Below are 19,767 nucleotides of genomic sequence, written 5' to 3' on the forward strand. Positions count from 1 at the left end.
AGCAATCATGCAGCCATCTGATTATAAGCAGTGGCTTAAGTGCAAGCGGCCTGAAGTGCACCAGAAATCCCAGAAGCAGAGCCCTGGGAGCTACAACTGGAAAGAATGGGTGCCCACTGGATTTGGCCACAGTGGAGGGAGGCCAAGGGGACTTAGCTGCATATTAAATCCCCACTGCCAGTTGTGCATAAAGCATGCCAAGAGCAGGGGCCCTAGGAGGCATGGAGGGAAGGCAACAGTATCTTGGTGGATTCGTCGAGCCAAGGTACTTCTGGTTGCAGTGGAGGATCATCCCCAGTCTAGTTTATTGTCAGGAGCAAATGATGTTCCAGAGCTGCAGGGATCAAGGCTGTACCAAGCTTTTCAAGTTCTAGGAGTTACTCAGCCCACCTGCCCATTTGTCTTCTCCCGCATCACTGTCCTCCAGCACCATTTCTCTTTGTGGCCCTCCCACTTCTGCATCACTCTCTCCCACTGCCTGGAGATGTAATCATCCCTCTGACGTGCTGTGGGGAGGAGCTGATAGAGGGCAGGGGCCTCTAGAGGCTGCGGAAGCTCCAAATTCCCAATCATTGCTAGGGACCTATAAATCAAAGATATTTATTGAGCACATACTACGTGCAGAGCACTGTACTAAGTGCCTTGGAGAGTACATTACAATAGAGTTGGTAGACATGACCCCTGCCCTCAAAGAGTTTACAGTCTGTAGCGGGAGAGAGACCTTAAAATAAATTTCAGATAGGGGAAATGGCAGAGTATAAGGCTTCATACATAAATGCTGTGGGGTTAGGGGTAGGGTGAGTATCAAAGTGCTTACCATGTGTGTTCCAAGTACATAGGCGATACAGAGAGGAGGACAGATAGGGTAAATGAGAGGTTAGTCAGTAGAGGCCTTTTGGAGGAGATACAATTTTAGGAGGACTTTGAAAGTGAGAAGAGTGGTGGACTGTTGGATATATAAAATCCAGCCTTTCCTCTCCATTCAAACTGCTACCATGTTGATCCAAGCACTTATCCTATCCTGCCTTGATTACTGCATCAACCTCCTTGTCCATGCCTCTCGTCTCTCCCCACTGAGTACATACTTCACTCTGCTGCCCGGATCATTTTTCTACAAAACCACTCAGTACATGTTTCCCCTTTCCTCAAGAACTTTCAGTGGTTGCCCATCCAACTTCTGCATCAAGCAGAAACCTCTTACCATAAGCTTTGAAGCACTCCATCACCTTGCCCCCTCCTACCTTACCTCCCTGATTTCCTCCTACAACTCAGCCCTCACACTTGGCTCCTCTACTGACAACCCACTCACATCCTGCCTCTGGCCTGGTACACCCTCTCTTAAGCGGCGTGGCGGAGTGGATAGAGCACAGGCCTGGGAATCAGAAGGTCATAAATTCTAATCCCAGCTACAACACTTGTCTGCTGTGTGGCCTTGGGAAAGTCACTTCACTTCTCTGGGCCTCAGTTACCCCATCTATAAAATGGGGATTAAGACTGTGAACCACAAGAGGGACAGGGACTGTGTCCAACCCGATTTGCTTGTATCCACTCCAGTGCTTAGTACAGTGCTTGGCACATAGTCGGCACTTAACAAAATACCACAGTCTTTGAGAAGTAGCATGGCATAGTGGAAAGAGCACGGGCTTGGGAATCAGAGGTCTTGGGTTCTAATTCCAGTTACGCCACTTATCAGCTGTGTGACTTCGAACAAGTCACTTTACTTCACTGTGTGTCAGTTCCCTCAAGTGTAAAATGGGGATTAAGACTGTGAGCCCCATGTGGGACAACCTGATTACCTTGTATCTACCCCTCCGCTTAGAACAGTGCTGGGCACATTGTAAGCGTTTAACAAATATGATAATTATTCATTACTATTATTATTATTATATCTGACAGACAATTATTCTCCCCTCCTTCAAAGTCTTATTAAGAGCACATCTTCTCCAAGAGGCCTTTTCCGACTAAGGCCTCGTTTCCTCTTAATAATTATAATAATAATTATGGTATTTCTTAAGCACTTACTATGTGCCAAGCACTGTTCTAAGCACTGGGGTAGATACAAAGTAATCAGGTTATCCCGCATGGGGCTCCCAGTCTTAATCCTCATTTTACAGATGAGGTAACTGAGGCACAGAGAGGTTAAGTGACTTGCCCAAGGTCACAACAGATAGGTGGCAGAGCTGGGATTAGAACCCACATCCTCTGATTCCCAAGCCCATGCACTTCCTTCTGCATCACCCTTTCACTTCACTTTGCACCATTTATTCACCCCTCTCTCAGCCCCACAGTGCTTACATATATATATCCCCACTTTATTTATTTATATTAATGTCTGTTCCGCATCTTGACTGTAAGTTATTTGTGGCACGGAACATGTCTACCAACTCTGTTATATTGTACTCTGCCAAGCACTTCGTACAGTTCTCTTCACACTGTAAGTGCTTAATAGATAGCATCAATTTGATTGATTGATATGAAGTGTGAGGGAGTTCCAGGCCAGAGGGAGGATATAACCGAGGGGTCAATGGTGAGGAAATTCAGATCACAGTACAGTGAGTAGATTGGCATTAAGAGGAGCGAAGTAGGTGTGCTGGGTTGTAGTGGGAGATGACTGATGTAAAATAGGAGGGAGAGAGCTGACTGGCTTGGTTTTCTGCCACAAACTTTAGATCTTGTTGGAGTCCAGCTGAAGTCAGCTTCCACCCCAGTGTATCTAATTCACAACAGCCCCATGTCCCCCATTTGGTGCCTACAAAACCCCCTTTTGAAATAGACAACTACAAGTCAGGTAACAAGACAGGTAACAAGAAGCAGCATGGCTTAGTGGAAAGTGCCCGGGCTTGGGAGTCAGAGGTCATGGGTTCTAATCCCAGCTCTGCCACTTGTTGGCTGTGTGACTTGCTTGGGCAAGTCACTTAATTCTCTGTGCCTCAGTTACCTAATCTGTAAAATGGGGATGAAGACTGTGAGCCCACGTGAGACAACCTGATAACCTTATATTCACCCCAGTGCTTAGAACAGTGCTTTACACATAGTAGGCACTTAACAAATGCCATTATTATTATTATTATTACATTGCACTGCACAGACTCATTAGACCAACATGATGAGGAGATAGATGCTAACTGAAAGTGGGAAACTGTCTAAATTTCCTCTGCCTTTAACAACATCCAGTAAATTGTGAACACCTGAATGGCAGGGCATGGCTTAATCCTTCATTTTCTATTCCGCTCTGTGCCTAATCTAAGCCTAAATAATTCCCGATGATTGTGGTGATGGTTATGGTGATGGAGACAAGGAAGACAATGATGGTATTGTCACTGATGAGGGCAGTGACAGGGAAGATGGTAATAATGATAAAGAAGACGATGGTGCTGTTATGGAGCTGGAAGTGGGGATTATAATGTTGGTGATGATGGCCATGGTAACTGTGATGGTGGGAATAAGGACAGTGGTGGTGTCCATAATGGTGATGATTCTGGCTATAGTAACTGTGATGGTGGGGTTGATAAGGACAGTGATGGTGACAATGAGGGTGATGCTGATGATGATGGTGGAAGTGATCACAATGGCAGTGGTGAGGATGATGACGGTGATGATGACAACAAGACTATGCAGTTTTTATCAATGGATCACCTCAAAAAGTTATTTCATATTGGGCCTCCAAGACCAGACCCATTGGACATTTTCCTTGGGAAGTTCTGCACTAGCCTATGGATGCCTGGATAAAGAGCTTGGGACAGCCACCGTTGCCATGATTCCTTGGCTTCGCCTGACATTTTCCAAGCAAGTGGATACTCTCTGGGCTTCTCTGGTTCCCAGTAAACCCTTGTCTTATGTCAGGGAACAATGTTTTAGTAATAATAATAATTTTGGTATTTGTTAAGCGCTTACTATGTGCAAAGCACTGTTCTAAGTGCTGGGGAGGATACAAGGTGATCAGGTTGCCCCATGCGGGGCTCACAATCTTAATCCCCATTTTACAGATGAAGTAACTGAGGCACAGAGAAGTTAAGTGACTTGCCCAAAGTCACACAGCTGACAAGCAGTGGAGCTGGGATTTGAACCCATGACCTCTGACTCCCTCTTTCCCTTGAGCCACATTTTGAAATTTAAGAATATGAAACCTGTCAGTTTGTGTTTTTTTGCCTGGGGAATAACCATTTGGGTAAAATTAGGAATGCTGAGAGTTAGATCAGGGGTCTCTGGGCTTCCCTGGGAGTTAAATTACTGCTTGTGTGTGACTCCCAGCACCATTGATGAGTTATCCAGTAAAGGAAGTATTTTTTAATCTCTTTCCTGCTGAGGGTAACCAGTTAAATACACTTCCGCAGGGCTTCAATTAGATGTTCCACCTTTATCTGCTCTCAGTCCAGAGAGGAATAAGTGCTCAGTATCTTTTTTTGATCTGTCAAAGAACAGATCATAGCACACATATGCACACAAACTGCAGGTGCAAATTGTAATGCCACAGTAAACATGATTTAATGATTCAAAATCATTTTTTCTCCTGCACTTGGAGAAGTATCCATTTCCTGGGAGTTCAAAAGCACAAGTATTGATAAACCAGACAAAGGACCTTGGCATTGAACAGGTGCAATGGTGCAATGGTGGTGGTGTGATCCGGTGCAGGGAGGGGGAAAGGGGTCCAGTGGGCAGAAAGAGCAGGCACAGAGGAATTTAGGGGAGGAGAGGGAGAAGACTGGAAATTTGATTGTAAAGATCCCAGCTCTGCATTCCACAACTAGGCCTCCTCGGGATTCTCCTTTCGTTCGAGGTCAGACACTGGATGACAGTTGGCCAGAAACTCCTTCATGCAGGAGTTTTAGAGCAGCAAGTTCTGTCCTAGCTGCATTAGTCTAATTGTTTCTGATGGATTTACTCTCCATGAGGAGATTAACAAAACTCCTTGGCCTTACTTAACTGTCACAAATCAGAGCTGTGTGGGAAACTGTGGACTAATGCTCCTTGAGAGGCTCTGTCTGACCTCTCCAGGAGAGGGCAATGGGAGAGCCACCGGAGAATTTGTGGCAGGCAGCAGATGTTCTTGCATCTGAGTTATTGGGAAAGAGCCTCAGTAGAATAAGGTATTTCTCCAAATACATCGAAGTATTTTCCTTGTATGGGTCATTTCTGGGTGTGGAGCTCATGAAGCCCCATGCCAGTGGGCTGCCCCAAGCTGGGTGGGGAGAAGGAATCAGGACAGACACCAGGTGAAGGCTTCTGCCCATCTGGGCACTACTCCAGTCCCTCCCGCACTTACCTAGTGGATAAAGGATGATCCTGGGAGTCAAAAGGATCTGGGATCTAGTCCCAGCTCTGCAACTTGTCTGCTGCATGATCTTGGGCAAGTCACTTAACTTCTCTGGGCCTTAGTTCCCTCATTTGTAAAATGGAGATTAAGACTGTGAGCCCTATGTGGGACAGGGACTGTGTCCATCCCTTTTAGCTTGTATCTACCCCACTGCTTAGATAGTACCTGGCACATAGTAAAGCTGTTGAAAAATACCATTATTGTTATTATTATTGTGATCGAACAGTGATCCAGCTGCAGGAAAATGGCTCTGGACATACTTGGTCACAGTGCTATTGTCATCAAAAACATAGGGATCAGATTGGGAAAGTTTGCAGCAAACACACACACACACTCACACAGAGACAAAATAGGAAATACTAAGCTACCTAGCAGTTATTAGTAATACCCAGAGAATTCTCTTTTGGTTTGAAGATAATTAGCACTATCCCTGACTCCTCTCACTCGTTCAACCCACATATTCAATCCATCACTAAATCCTGTCAGTTCCACATTCACAGCATCGCTAAAATCCACCCTTTGCTCTCCATTCAAACTTGTCTTATGCTGCTGAGTCATTTCCAAACACACAGCTATTCCATGGGCACATCTTTCCCAGAACTCTCCACTTCACTCTGCAATCATTCTGGTATTTTATCCATAGAGTTTTCTTGGTAAAATTACGGCAGTGGTTTAACATTGCCTTCTTCCACAAAGTAAATGAGTCTCCACTCTTGACTCTCTCATGCCACTGCTGCCCAGCACAGGTGAGATTTTCCTTGTAGCAGATTGCCTTCCACTCACTAGTGACTGCCCAAGCTAGGAATGGACTGGGTATGCCTCTGCTTGACTCTCCGACCTGTAGTCAATACTGGTAGAGTACTGGAAACTGTCCAGGTACGATCGTGAGGGGGCCATTCAAACTTCTCCCATGTTAATACCATCACTCATGCTATGCCACCTAGATTACTGTAACAGCCTCCTTGCTGACCTCACAGCCTCCTGTCTCTCCCCACTCCGGTCCATACTCTGCTGCATAGATCATTTTTCTACCAAAACTTTCAGGACATTTTTTTCCCACTACTCAAGAGACACCAGTGGTTCCCCATCTACCTTCAAATCAAATGAAAACTCCTCACCATTGGCTTAGAAGCATTCAACCACCTTCCCGCTCCCACCTCACCTAACTACTCTCCAACTACAACCCAGCCTACATACTTCACTCCTCTAATGCTGAAACCTTCTCACTGTTTCTCAGTCTCATCTATCTCACATCTGACTCCTTGCCCACATCCTGTCTTTGTCCTGAAGCACCCTCCCTCCTCAAACCCGACAGATGATTACTCTCTCCCCTTAAAGTACATCTCCTCCAAGAGGCCTTCCCTGACTGAGGTCTCCTTTCCCTCTTTTCTCACTCTCATCTACATTGCCTTGACTTGCTCCCTTTATTCACTCCCCTCCTAGTCCCACAGTACTGATATACTTATCTGTTTTTTATTCATTTATATTAATGTCTGTCTCCTCCTTTAGACTGTAAGCTCATTGTGGACAGGAAATGTGCTTGTTTATTGTTACATTGTACTTTCCCAAGTGCTTAGTTCAGTGTTCTGCCTACAGTAAACACTCTTAATACAGTGCTCAGCATGCAGTGTGTTCAATAAATACGATTGAATGAAATACAACTGATTGAATGAATGAACGAATGAAGTATGATGCTTCTGACAGTGAGATTGCAACCATGAATTTGGGGATCAAAAGTAGATTCTGAAACCAGGGTCCCTATTCCATCCTCAAGCGTGCAGGATTGGACTGACCCCACAGACCTGCATAACTCCAGTGCTGACAGGCAGAGCCCCTCTCAGGATCACAACTGGAGAGTTTCCAGTACTTTACCAGTCTCGACTACAGGCGGGAGAGTCAAGCAGAGAGAGGCATATCCATTCCATTCCTAGCTTGAGCAGTGGCTAGCGAGTGGGAAACAATCTGCTGCAAGTCACAACTCACCTGTGCTGGGCAGCAGAGGCACGGGAGAGAGTCGAGGGCAGAGACCTAAGTTTATGGCATGGAAGGAGGCAATGGTAAATCAGTACCGTATTTTTACCAAGAAAACTCTATGGATATACTACCAGAATGACTATATATGAAGGCTGGGTGTTCTGCAGGGGGGGAATGTGTCCGTGGCATCGATATGAGTCAGAGACGACTTGACTCGACAGCATAATACAAGACAGAAAAGGAAAGACTAAAAGATTTCACTTCTGGGAGATAGTTGCAAGATTAGCTCTCTGACTAATAGGTTCACAAGGAAAATCAGAAAATTGCATAGAGGGCAAATATGTAGCCAGGTAACAGGTTAAAGGAGGATGGGGATGCAAATGAAGATGTCAGAGATGCTTATGAATCAATAATTCCAATAGGAACTATTTTTTTATGAAAAATTGCAAATGCAGAAATCCTGTGGAATCCAGATTCAATAAAAACTGCATGGAAAATAAAACCTCCTCTCCAAATGATGAGCACTAAAACACAAAGCGCTCTTGAGAGAGAGCAGAGCAAGGAGGAAAGCCTCCAGGTAGGTGTGAAAGTTGCAGCTGTAGTGATTAATTTACATGAAAGAGCCATCATGTCTTTTTTGAAATGTTGTCACTGGAAAGCAGAACCTAATCCCAGAAATTCATCCTGAGAGAACGGAATTCAAACAGGAGACTCTGGCAGTGGCAATCATTTATGTTTGAAACTTCTGGCCATGTTACAGCGTATCGCTAGATATGAGTTAGGAACTAAAACAAAACGATGAAAGAAACAGCCAGAAGGCCTGTGACAGGCTCTCACAAAGCTGAGTTTCTAATAGCCTAGGATTTACAAATGAATTTGTTGAATTTAATTCCTCAAATAAATACTGTGTTGATGAATCAATGTTTCCTAATACAATTTTCAGCATCAATCATGGTTTTAATTAACTAGAGGAAACAGGGGATTTTAATAACACGTTCTCAAAGATGGAATGCTGAGGCTCAGGTGGTCATAAATCATGATCACCTCACAACAACCTTTACCTCACCATTTCCTCTTGTACACAAGTAGAAAGAGCCCCAGAGCATGGAAGTGGAGGGCACGCTGAATTTGTGTGGATATTTTGTTTTGCAAGCACAAAATAAATGTCTGATTGGCAGGGCATATCCTGCATGATGCATCCTCTAAGCCTTTATAGGCTCATAGTAGAGGAATCCATGTCTTTACTGGAAACATGTTAGGAAAACTTCAGCTTCTCTTCTTGTGTATGATTTTCAAGTTGAGTATTGATTGTTTACCATTCCAACTTTTACATATTTCCTTTCAAAAATGAATTCACATACCCAGCTTATATCTGCTTCAACTATTTAATATTTTATTGCAACCTTCTCATTGATATCAGCATCTGACTGAATCAATATGATAGACCCATTATGACACTATGCAGTGTTGAAGATTTAGCCATTGTGCTACTGCTCCTGCCATTTGTTGGATGCCAACAGTGTGCCTAGCAATGTACTCGATTCTTGACCATCAGTAGGACTGTGTTCTGGAAATTACTAAGGAAATTTGGCTGCCCTGAAAAATTCATCAAGATTCTGAGACTACTTTTTGGGTCAGAGCTGAGGGTGCCCTGTCTGATCCATTATCCATTGTGAGAGGAATAAAGCTTTCAAACATGCCCTCTGCCTTAAAGCCCTCTGCCTTCAAACATGCTCACGTCTCCCTCATCCTAAAAAACCCCTCTTTTGACCCCACCTCCCCTTCTAGTTATCGCCCTATCTCCCTCCTACCATTCCTTTCCAAACTCCTTGAACAAGTCGTCTACACACGCTGCCTCGACTTCCTCAACGCCAACTCTCTCCTCGACCCCCTCCAATCTGGTTTCCATCACCTATATTCCACGGAAACTGCCCTCTCAAAGGTCACCAATGACCTCCTACTTGCCAAATCCAACGGCTCCTACTCTGTCCTAATCCTCCTCGACCTCTCAGCTGCCTTCGACACTGTGGACCACCCCCTTCTCCTCAACACACTATCCAACCTTGGCTTCACAGACTCTGTCCTCTTCTGGTTCCCTTCTTATCTCTCCGGTCATTCATTCTCAGTCTCTTTTGCAGGCTCCTCCTCCCCCTCCCATCCCTTCCTCAAGGGTCAGTTCTTTGTCCCCTTCTGTTCTCTATCTACACTCACTCCCTTGGTGAACTCATTCACTCCCATGGCTTCAACTATCATCTCTACACTGATGACACCCAAATCTACATCCCTGCCCCTGTTCTCTCTCCCTCCCTTTAGGCTCATGTTTCCCCCTGCCTTCAAGACATCTCCATCTGGATGTCTTCCCACCATCTAAAACTCAGTATGTCCAAGACTGAACTCCTTATCTTCCCTCCCAAACCCTGCCCTTTTCCTGATTTTCCCATCACTGTTGATGGCACTACCATCCTTCCTGTCTCACAAGCCCGCAACCTCAGTGTCATCTTCGACTCTGCTCTCTCGTTCACCCCTCACATCCAATCCGTCACAAAAACCTACAGGTCTCACCTCCGCAACATTGCCATGATCCGCCCTTTCCTCTCCATCCAAACCGCTACCTTTCTGGTTCAATCTCCCATCCTATCCCGACTAGATTACTGAATCAGCCTCCTCTCTGATCTCCCATCCTCCTGTCTCTACCCACTTCAATCTATACTTCACGCTGCTGCCCGGATCATCTTTGTACAGAAATACTCTGGGCATGGTACTCCCCTCCTCAAAAATCTCCAGTGGTTACCAAATCAACCTGCACATCAGGCAAAAACTCCTCACCCTGGGCTTCAAGGCTGTCCATCACCTCGCCCCCTCCTACCTCACCTCCCTTCTTTCCTTCTCCAGCCCAGCCCGCACCCTCCGCTCCTCTGCCACAAACTTCCTCACTGTGCCTCATTCTTGCCTGTCCCACCATCGACCCCTGGCCCACATCCTCCCCATGTCCTGGAATGCCCTCCCTCTGCACATCCTCTAAGCTAGCTCTTTTCCTCCCTTCAAAGCCCTACTGAGAGCTCACCTCCTCCAGGAGGCCTTCTCAGACTGAGCCTCCTCCTTCCTCTCCCATTCCTTCCCCTCCCCATCCCCTGCCCTACCTCCTTCCCCTCCCCACAGCACCTGTATATAAGTTTGTACATATTTATTACTCTGTTTATTTTACTTGTACATATTTACTATTCTATTTATTTTATTTTGTTAATATGTGTTGTTTTGTTGTCTGTCTCCCCCTTCCAGACCGTGAGCCCGCTATTGGATAGGGACCATCTCTATATGTTACCAACTTGTACTTCCCAAGCGCTTAGTACAGTGCTCTGCACACAGTAAGTGCTCAATAATATGATTGAATGAATGAATGAATGAATGCAACAGATCTGGATGCAGATGTTAGAATATGCTTCTGCACAACTGGGAAATTCTTCCAACTCAATAGATTTTGAGAATCAACCTAGGTCCCAGAAACAGTCATTCAAGAATTCTGTATGCTAATGATGGTACCTTAGAGGTTCACACCCAAGAAATTATACAAAGAATTGTAAATGCTTCACTGGATCAGCCAGATGTCACAGGCACAGAGTACTTTTAAGGAAAATGAGGTGATGTATTAGCTTATATCAGAGCAGCCATGCACACAACCAAAAATGTATATTTGCAACAAAGAAGTTTTTTAATGGTATTTGTAAAGAGCTTACTTTGTGTCAGGTACTGTTGTAAGTGCTGGATTTTAAAAGCAGACACAGAATTATGTTACCTAGGCAGCACACTGACGAACAGCATAATGAAAGACAAGAAACAGAAAACTGGCTCAAGGATGCCAATGCCCCTTTTGAGAGACTGTCAAACACAGTGTGATGGCAGCATGATGTTAGGATCCAGACTAAGCATTTGGAGAGCTGAGTATTGTCTGACCTTCTGTGTGAATTTGAGACCTGGATCCCCACAGAGGGATCATGGCTCAGTGGAAAGAGCCCGGACTTTGGAGTCAGAGGCCATGGGTTCAAATCCCAGCTCCACCAATTGTCAGCTGTGTGACTTTAGGCAAGTCACTTGACTTCTCTGGGCCTCAGTTCCCTCATCTGTAAAATGGGGGATGAAGACAGTGAGCCCCATGTGGGACAACCTGATCACCTTGTAACCTCCCCAGTGCTTAGAACAGTGCTTTGCACATAGTAAGTGCTTAACAAATACCATTATCATTATTATTATTATTGTTATCTGGCTCCTTGTGCAGCTCCATCACCATCACTTTCCAGCCAGACTTAATAGCAAATGGCAAGACAAGATCACAAACAATGAAGTTTTGGAACATAGTTTCCTAGCAATGAAGCTTTGCTAACTACAACACATCGATGCTGGATGAGACATAAGAGAAGGATGAGCCGCAACAGGAAACCCAAACAGCTGCTGTACGGATAGCTGAAACTGGGAAACTGGAAAGAAGGAGGTTAGAAAAGCATTTTAAGGATGTGTTAGGAGAAGCAATGTCGCCTAGTGGATAGAGCAAGGGCTGGAAGTCAGAAGTACCTGGGTTCTAATCCTGGCTCTGTCACTTGTCGGCGGTGTGACTCTGGGCAAGTCACTTACCTTTTCTGTGCCTGTTACCTCATCTGCAAAATGACAATTAAGACCCTGAGCCCCATGTGGGACGTGGACTGTGTCCAATCTGATTACTTTTTGTCTACCCTGTGCTTAGAACAGTGCCTGGCACATAGTAAGTGCTTAACAAATACCATTAAAAAACTGACAGATGCCCACAAATCCACTCACAGTGCCACCCTACAGGCTAGCCTTGACGGCTGGCTGCTGCCTGGGCTAAGGGGCCATATGGAAGAAGGTCCAAGGCTTCCCACTTTGCTAAGCTGAGAAGCATCCAAAATCCAATGTCTAATAATGATCCATTCCATCAGGGGACCCGGGGTATTCAGAGATGGTAAAGACAAAAGTCACTGAGTCACTAATGTCCGAGGAAAGCACGTGCCTATCGCTCTCCCACTTTGGGGAGTGGGAAAGGGGAGAGAAATCCTTCTTTTTGCTCCTTGCTTGCTGGACTGCAACGGGGGGACAGTGTTTGTAGAAATCAACGAAATGTTCATCCTGACATCACAGAGAAACAGTCGCTAATTTCAACATCAAAACGTGACTATTACCAAAAATAGTTTGCAAATCACAGCAGTTCCCTCATATTAGGACTAAGGTGGAATCACAGCTTGATCCAGGGTCCAAAGTTGGGGTCAAGGATAGAGTTCAAGTAATCATTTGAGTAATTCTTGTAATGTCAGCTCTTCTCCACCTCATCATACTTGGCTTTTGACAGGGGAGGCAAGATGCACTGTTGCAAGGAATTGAAGGAGTTTTGACTTCATTTGTCAGTCAGGAGCATAAGACCATGTCTGGTCTTTATCAACTAATGTCAGAAGTATAAGACCATATCTGGTCATAATCAGCTGAATACCAGAACCTCCAATGAATGATTCAGAAGCATAGGAAGTGACTCTGACCTGCTAGACTTGGGGTCTGAGGTTTGTATGATGGACATCGAGGTCACAGGCTTGGTATTTTGGAGAAGCAGCATGACTCAGTGGAAAGAGCATGGGCTTTGGAGTCAGAGATCATGGGTTCAAATTCCGGCTCCGCCAACTGTCAGCTGTGAGACTTTGGGCAAGCCACTTAACTTCTCTGGGCCTCAGTTACCTCATCTGTAAAATGGGGATTAAAACTGTGAGCCCCCTGTGGGACAGCCTGATCACCTTGTAACCTCCCCAGCACTTAGAACAGTGTTTTGCACATAGTAAGCACTTAACAAGTACCATCATCATTATTATTATTATTTTGTGGAAATGGTGCATTTGGCTTTCAGTTATGTGACCTCCTTGAGTGGTGAAGAATTTGGTCACTTTAAGCAGAATGAGGGGTGAAAGAAGACCTCAATCAATTAATCATCATCATCATCATCAATCATATTTATTGAGTGCTTACTGTATGCAGAGCACTGTACTAAGTGCTTGGGAAGTACAAGTTGGCAACATAGTCAACCAAGCAGCATGGCCTAGGGGAAAGAGCATGGCCCTGAGAGTCAGAGGACCTGGGTTCTAAACCTGGCTGTGCCAATTACTTGCTGTGTGACCTTGGACAAGTCACTTAACTTCTCTGTGCCTCAGTTTCCTCAACTGTAAAATGGGGTTTAAATGCCTTTTCTTCCTCTTATTTAGACTGTGAGCCCCATGCAGGACAGGGACTATGTCCAACCTAATCAACTTGTAATAATAATGATGATATTTGTTAAGCACTTACTATGTGCCAAGCACCAGTAGATACATGATAATCAGGTTGTCCCACGTGGGGATCACAGTCTTAATCCCCATTTTACAGATGAGGTAACTGAGACACAGAGAAGTTAAGTGACTTGCCCAAAGTCACACAGCAGACAAGTGATGGAGGCAGGATTAGAACCCACATCCTCTGACTCCCAAGCCCGGGCTCTTTCCACTAAGCCAAGCTGCTTCTCACTACTTCTTGTACCTACCACAGCACATAGAACAGTGTTTGATATATGGTAAGCACTTAACAAATACCACAAAAAAAATTAATCGTATGAGCTCGTTGTGGGCAGGAATATGTCTCTATTTGGTGTTGCCCTACCTCCTTCCCCTCCCCACAGCACCTGTATATATGTTTGTACAGATCTATTACTCTATTTATTTTGCTTGTACATATTTACTATTCTATTTATTTTGTTAATGATATGCATCTAGCTTTATTTCTATTTATTCTGATGACTTGACACCTGTCCACATGTTTTGTTTTGTTGTCTGTCTCCCCCTTCTTGACTGTGAGCCCGTTGTTGGGTAGGGCCCGTCTCCATATGTTGCCAACTTGTACTTTCCAAGCACTTAGTACAGTGCTCTGCACACAGTAAGTGCTCAATAAATACAATTGAATGAATGAATGAATGTTATATTGTACTCTCCCAAGTGCTTAGTAAAGTACTTTGCACACAGTAACCGTTCAATAAATGTGATTGACTGAATGAATGAATGAATTTATTAAGTACCTAGTGGATACTGTACAAAATATTTGGGAGAATATTATTGGGGCTTATTGTCATGCAGGGCTTTGGGCACTGGGATATGAAGGGGTTAATAGATTGAGAGTCAAAGGGGCAGGATGAAAGAGAACTAGAGAAAGAATAGTTGGAGATTGTTAGGAAAAAAGCAATTAATGGATGAAGGAGCAATAGTAGCAGGAGCTTTCCTCAAGAATAGCAAATAGAGAGAGAGGAAGGAGCCAGAGTAGATGTTTATCTTAAGTCAGCAGGAAGACAGGAGCACACAACAAAAAAAGCAAGCAAACAGAGAGGGGAAAGAATCAGATACTGGAGGACCCCAGCAGTGATCACAAAGATGATAGCAAATGGCAGAAAGAAGTGAGAGGAAAGAGAAGAGGGGAGAAGCAAAGAAATGGGGGAGGTGGAGAAAGATTTTAATCCAATCTCTTGCTACCCTCCTAGCCCAGTGACAGCAATATTACCAGGGATGCACCTGACAGAAAGAAGTTTTTGCACCAGAGGGTGGTTGCAGTGGGTAGCGGCAGGTTGTGGAGGTTTAAGTAGAGGTGAGCAACCAGTGGCAGCCCATAGCTGCTTGTTGTCCTGTGCTGTCAAGTCGTGTCCGAACCATAGTGACACCACAGACACGTCTCTTCCAGAATGCCCCACTTCCATCTGCAATCGTTCTGCTAGTGGAGTATTTTTTGGTAAAAGTATGGAAGTACCACTTACATACTTTACCATTCCCTCTTTCTGTGATAGCTGCTTAGCCAGGTTAAAATTGCCCTTTCCAGACTAGAGATTTCTGTATCACCTAGGAACCAGTCACCCAGAAGAGAAGAGAAGCAGCGTGGCTCAGTGGAAAGAGCATGGGCTTTGGAGTCAGAGTTCATGGGTTCAAACCCCTGTTCCACCAGCTGTGTAACTTTGGGCAAGTCACTTAACTTCTCTGTGCCTCAGTCACCTCATCTGTAAAATGAGGATTAAGACTGTGAACCCCCCATGGGACAACCTGATCACCTTATAACCTCCTCAGTGCTTAGAACAGGGCTTTGCACATAGTAAGCGCTTAATAAATGCCATCATCATTATTATTATTAGACCAGAAGGTCATTTGGGCCTCAGAGGTTCTGGTGGTTATTAGACTCCATTGTGTTTTTTTTCCTAGCTGGATTGAAACTGGGGCTGTTTTGCTGTGCCATAAATGAGGACTGTTTCAGTGGCCCATTGAACGAACAGAGTTCATTCATTCAATCGTACTTATTGAGCGCTTACTGTGTGCAGAGCACTGTTCTAAGTGTTTGGAAAGTACAATTCAGCAACAAAGAGAGACAATCCCTTCCCACAACAGGCTCACAGTCTAGAAGGGGGAAGACAGATGTCAAAACAAGCAAACAGGCATCATAGCATCAATATAAATAAATAGAATTATAGGTATAGAAGCATCACATTATGTTGCCAACTTGTACTTCCCAAGCGCTTAGTACAGTGCCCTGCACACAGTAAGTGCTCAATAAATACGATTGAATGAATGAATCAAAGCAATTTAACAGGCATTAATGTAAATAAATAGGGCATGGATCCAAGTGCATAGATAAAGGGAAAGGGTGAGGGGAAGAAGTCTAAATTGGGGAAGGCCTCTTCGAGGAGGTGACCTTAATACAGTCAAAACACCTAGTGAATTTAGTTCTTGATGGTGCCCTAGGGAGGAAAAGAGAGGGGCAAGGAAGCTCCTGGCATCACCCAGAAAGAAAGCGGAAGACCTAGGAGGAAAAAGTCTGGTTTTCTGAACCAATGCCCAGCAGGCAGGGCTGCGATAACTGTGCCCGCTGTTGGGTAAGGACCATCTCTATATGTTGCCAACTTGTACTTCCCAAGTGCTTAGTACAGTGCTCTGCACACAGTAAGCGCTCAATAAATACGATTGAATGAATGCATGAATGCGGGAGGGTCTGGAAGAGAGGAGTGTCATTCCCACCCCCTCCATCACACCCCCTCCATCACACCCCAGCGAGGCCCTTGGAGATTCCACGGACCAGGGGATGGAAGGGAGAGAGAGGTGCCCTGGACCGGCCTGGGTGGGCACCCACGTGAACCAGACTGTGGGCTGTGTTTGGGTAGTTGCTGCTCACAGAGATATTAGCTACCCCTTTTACTTGTGAGATCCCACCTGTGCCAACTCCCACCCCTCTCTCCACCCCACGGCTCCAGTGCCCCCTCCCCCCTTCCCTCGAACTCTGAACCTTCTTCCTCCGCCACTCAGCGGCATGCACTGAGTGCCTACTGAGTGCTACACACTGTACTAAGCACTTGAGAGAGGATGACAGAAGCAAAATGCACATTCCCTGTCCTCAAGGAGCTTCCAATTCAATCCATTGGATTCCAATGGAATCCAAAGCAAAATGACCTATGAACAGAGGAACAGGAGGAAGGTCCATGTCACTGCAGGAAGTCACATGAATAGTTCTGGATGAAATGGCAGAAGAATTAATTGAAGAAATCTATAAATGAGTACTCAAATAAGCACATGTGCATAAGGACTGAGGAGAAGAATAAAGTGTTAAAGTGTTAAGGGTGAGTGTTTGATGGCTTCAAGAATTGTGGCTTTTGTGCATTAAATGGGGAAGGCTCCTTGGGGGAGGTGTGATTTCAGTTTGTTTTTGAAGGTGGGGGAACTGTGATCTGGAGGATTTGGATTAGGGAGCACATTTCAGGCAGGTGGGAATAGGATGAGTCGGGGGTTGGGAGGGGGTCGAATTAAGGGTGAACACGGGAGGGCCAAGAGTGAGAGTTTGACAGAAGCAAGTCCCCCCTTTACGGTTTAAGCTCATTGTGGTCAGGGAACATGTCTACCAACTTGGTTATATTGTACTCTTCCAAACACATACTACAGTGCTCTGCACACAATAAGCCCTCAAAAAATACCACTGATTGATTGATGCAAGTGGAGAGAGTTGATAGATGATAGACTCTAAGCTGGATGTGGGCAGGGAATGTGTCTGCTTATTGCTGTATTGTATTCTACCACTCTCTGCACACAGTTAGCATTTCAATAAATATGATTGAATGAATGAACAAATGAATCATCTGTAAAGTGACAAATTAGTCACCTAATCAGCCAGTCGAGTAGCTTCTGTAGAGCACTGTACTAAACACCTGGGAGAGCACACATCCAGCTCTCAAAGAGCTTACAGTCCAGCAGAGAAAGATGTTAATACAGTGTTCTGCACACAGATGGTGCTCAGTAAATATTATTGACGGATTGACTAACTGATCCAAAATGCCCAAATCTCATTCATCCCCACAGAAAGGAAAGGAGCCCCTAAAGTCCATCCATCTGCCTCTGGGTCTCAGGCTGGCACTGTAGCCAGTCCTGCCAAACCCACAAACCATTAGACTGTAAGCATGTTGTGGGCAGGAAATGTGTCTGTATATTGTTACATTTGCACTCTCCCAAGCACTTAGTACAGTGCTCTGCATACAGTAAGTGCTCAATAAATACGATTGACTTACTGACTGACCGTGGTCAAAGCTTGAAACTTAGCTGGGTTTTCCCCTGAGGTGAGTGAAGAGAAACTAGTAGTGAGCTCTCCACTTTCCTAAACCAGTTTGGGGGTCTTGGTGCATTGGGATTTGATGGGGTCAGAATAAGTAATATCCGCAAGATGTGACCTCAGTCTATATCACCTCTGGTGGAATTTCTGGAGTTCAGAGAGGTTTTTCTCCCATCCTTTCTACTTGGCAATCAGTTAACACATCTTTGGATCGTCCCACATCCCCAGCTTGATAATGCTCTAAACCAAATGTTAATAGCTAATGACTTTAACATTAACATTCTTAATTAAGTGACCATTATACATAAATTTTAGCTACCAAAACCATTTTTCCCTTAACTAACATATTTGATGAATCAATCATAATTACTGAGTGCTTACTGTGTGCAGAGCACTATACTAAGCTCTTGGGAGAGTATAATAGAAATGGTAGACATGTTCCTGCCCACAACAAGCTTACAGTCTGGAAAGTGAAGACAGACATGGATATGGACAAATAAATTACAGATATGTACACAAATGTTTTGGGGCTGAGAGAAGGATGAATAAAGGATGTAAATCTAGGTTGCAAGGGCAACACAGAAGGGAGTGGGACAAGAGAAAATAAGGGTTTAGTAGGGAAAGTCCTTTGGGAGGAGATGTGCTGTAAGGTGGGGATGTATAATAATAATGATGGCATTTATTAAGCGCTTACGGCGTGCAAAGCACTGTTCTAAGTGCTGGGGGGGTTACAAGGTGATCAGGTTGTCCCACGGGGGGCTCACAGTCTTAATCCCCATTTTACAGATGAGGTAACTGAGGTACAGAGAAGTTAAGTGACTTGCCCAAAGTCACACAGCTGACAATTGGCGGAGCTGGGATTTGAACCCATGACCTCTGACTTCAAAGCCCGTGCTCTTTCCACTGAGCCACACTGCTTCTCTTAATTTAGAATGTGATTTAGATTTACATTTAGATTTACATTTAGATTTAGAATGTGAGCCCCACATGGGACAGTGATCATATCCAACTGGGTTTGCTTGTATCCATCCCAGCAGCTAGTTCTGTGCCTGGCACATAGTAAGCTCTTAACAAATTCCATCATCATCATCAGTCTCTCTCTTTTTGATGATATAAGTTATTAAATGGTATTTATAAGCACTGTATAAGTCACTGCTCTAAACGCTGGGATAGATATAAGGTCATCAGGTTGGACACAAGTCCATGTGTTGAATCCCCACTTCACAGATAAGGGAACTGAGGCCCAGAGAAGGGGAATCACACAGCAGGTAAGTGGCAGAGCCAGAATTAGAACCCACGTCCTCCTAACTCCAACATCTGTGCTCTGTTGTTTTATTGTCCTCTCCCAAGCATTTACTAGAGGGCTGCCATTCTGAGGAGTGGAGGGAGGAGTAGAAGCAGCATGGTCCTAGTGGACAGAGCCCAGGCCTGGGATTTCTGATCCTGCCTCCACATTATGTCAGTTCTGTGACCCACCCACCCTTCCTTCCTTCCTTCCTTCCTTCCTTCCTTCCTTCCTTCCTTCCTCCCTTCCCTTCCCTTCCCTTCCCTTCCCTTCCCTTCCCTTCCCTTCCCTTCCCTTCCCTTCCCTTCCCTTCCCTTCCCTTCCCTTCCCTTCCCTTCCCTTCCCTTCCCTTCCCTTCCCTTCCCTTCCCTTCCCTTCCCTTCCCTTCCCTTCCCTTCCCTTCCCTTCCCTTCCCTTCCCTTCCCTTCCCTTCCCTTCCCTTCCCTTCCCTTCCCTTCCCTTCCCTTCCCTTCCCTTCCCTTCCCTTCCCTTCCCTTCCCTTCCCTTCCCTTCCCTTCCCTTCCCTTCCTTCCCTTCCTTCCTTCCTTCCTTC

The 19,767-nt window shown here is 45.0% G+C and overlaps 1 non-coding gene across 1 annotated transcript; it reads left to right on the forward strand.

Annotated features, from left to right (window-relative positions):
* The first annotated feature begins 7,145 nt into the window (after positions 1-7,145).
* LOC119933886 lies at positions 7,146-7,287 on the forward strand. Its single transcript, XR_005452753.1, has one exon. It is a non-coding gene; the product is annotated as a small nucleolar RNA SNORA7 (small nucleolar RNA).
* The last annotated feature ends 12,480 nt before the right edge of the window (positions 7,288-19,767 follow it).

The sequence above is a fragment of the Tachyglossus aculeatus genome, chromosome 10 (assembly GCF_015852505.1).
Source record: "Tachyglossus aculeatus isolate mTacAcu1 chromosome 10, mTacAcu1.pri, whole genome shotgun sequence".
NCBI lineage: Eukaryota > Metazoa > Chordata > Mammalia > Monotremata > Tachyglossidae > Tachyglossus > Tachyglossus aculeatus.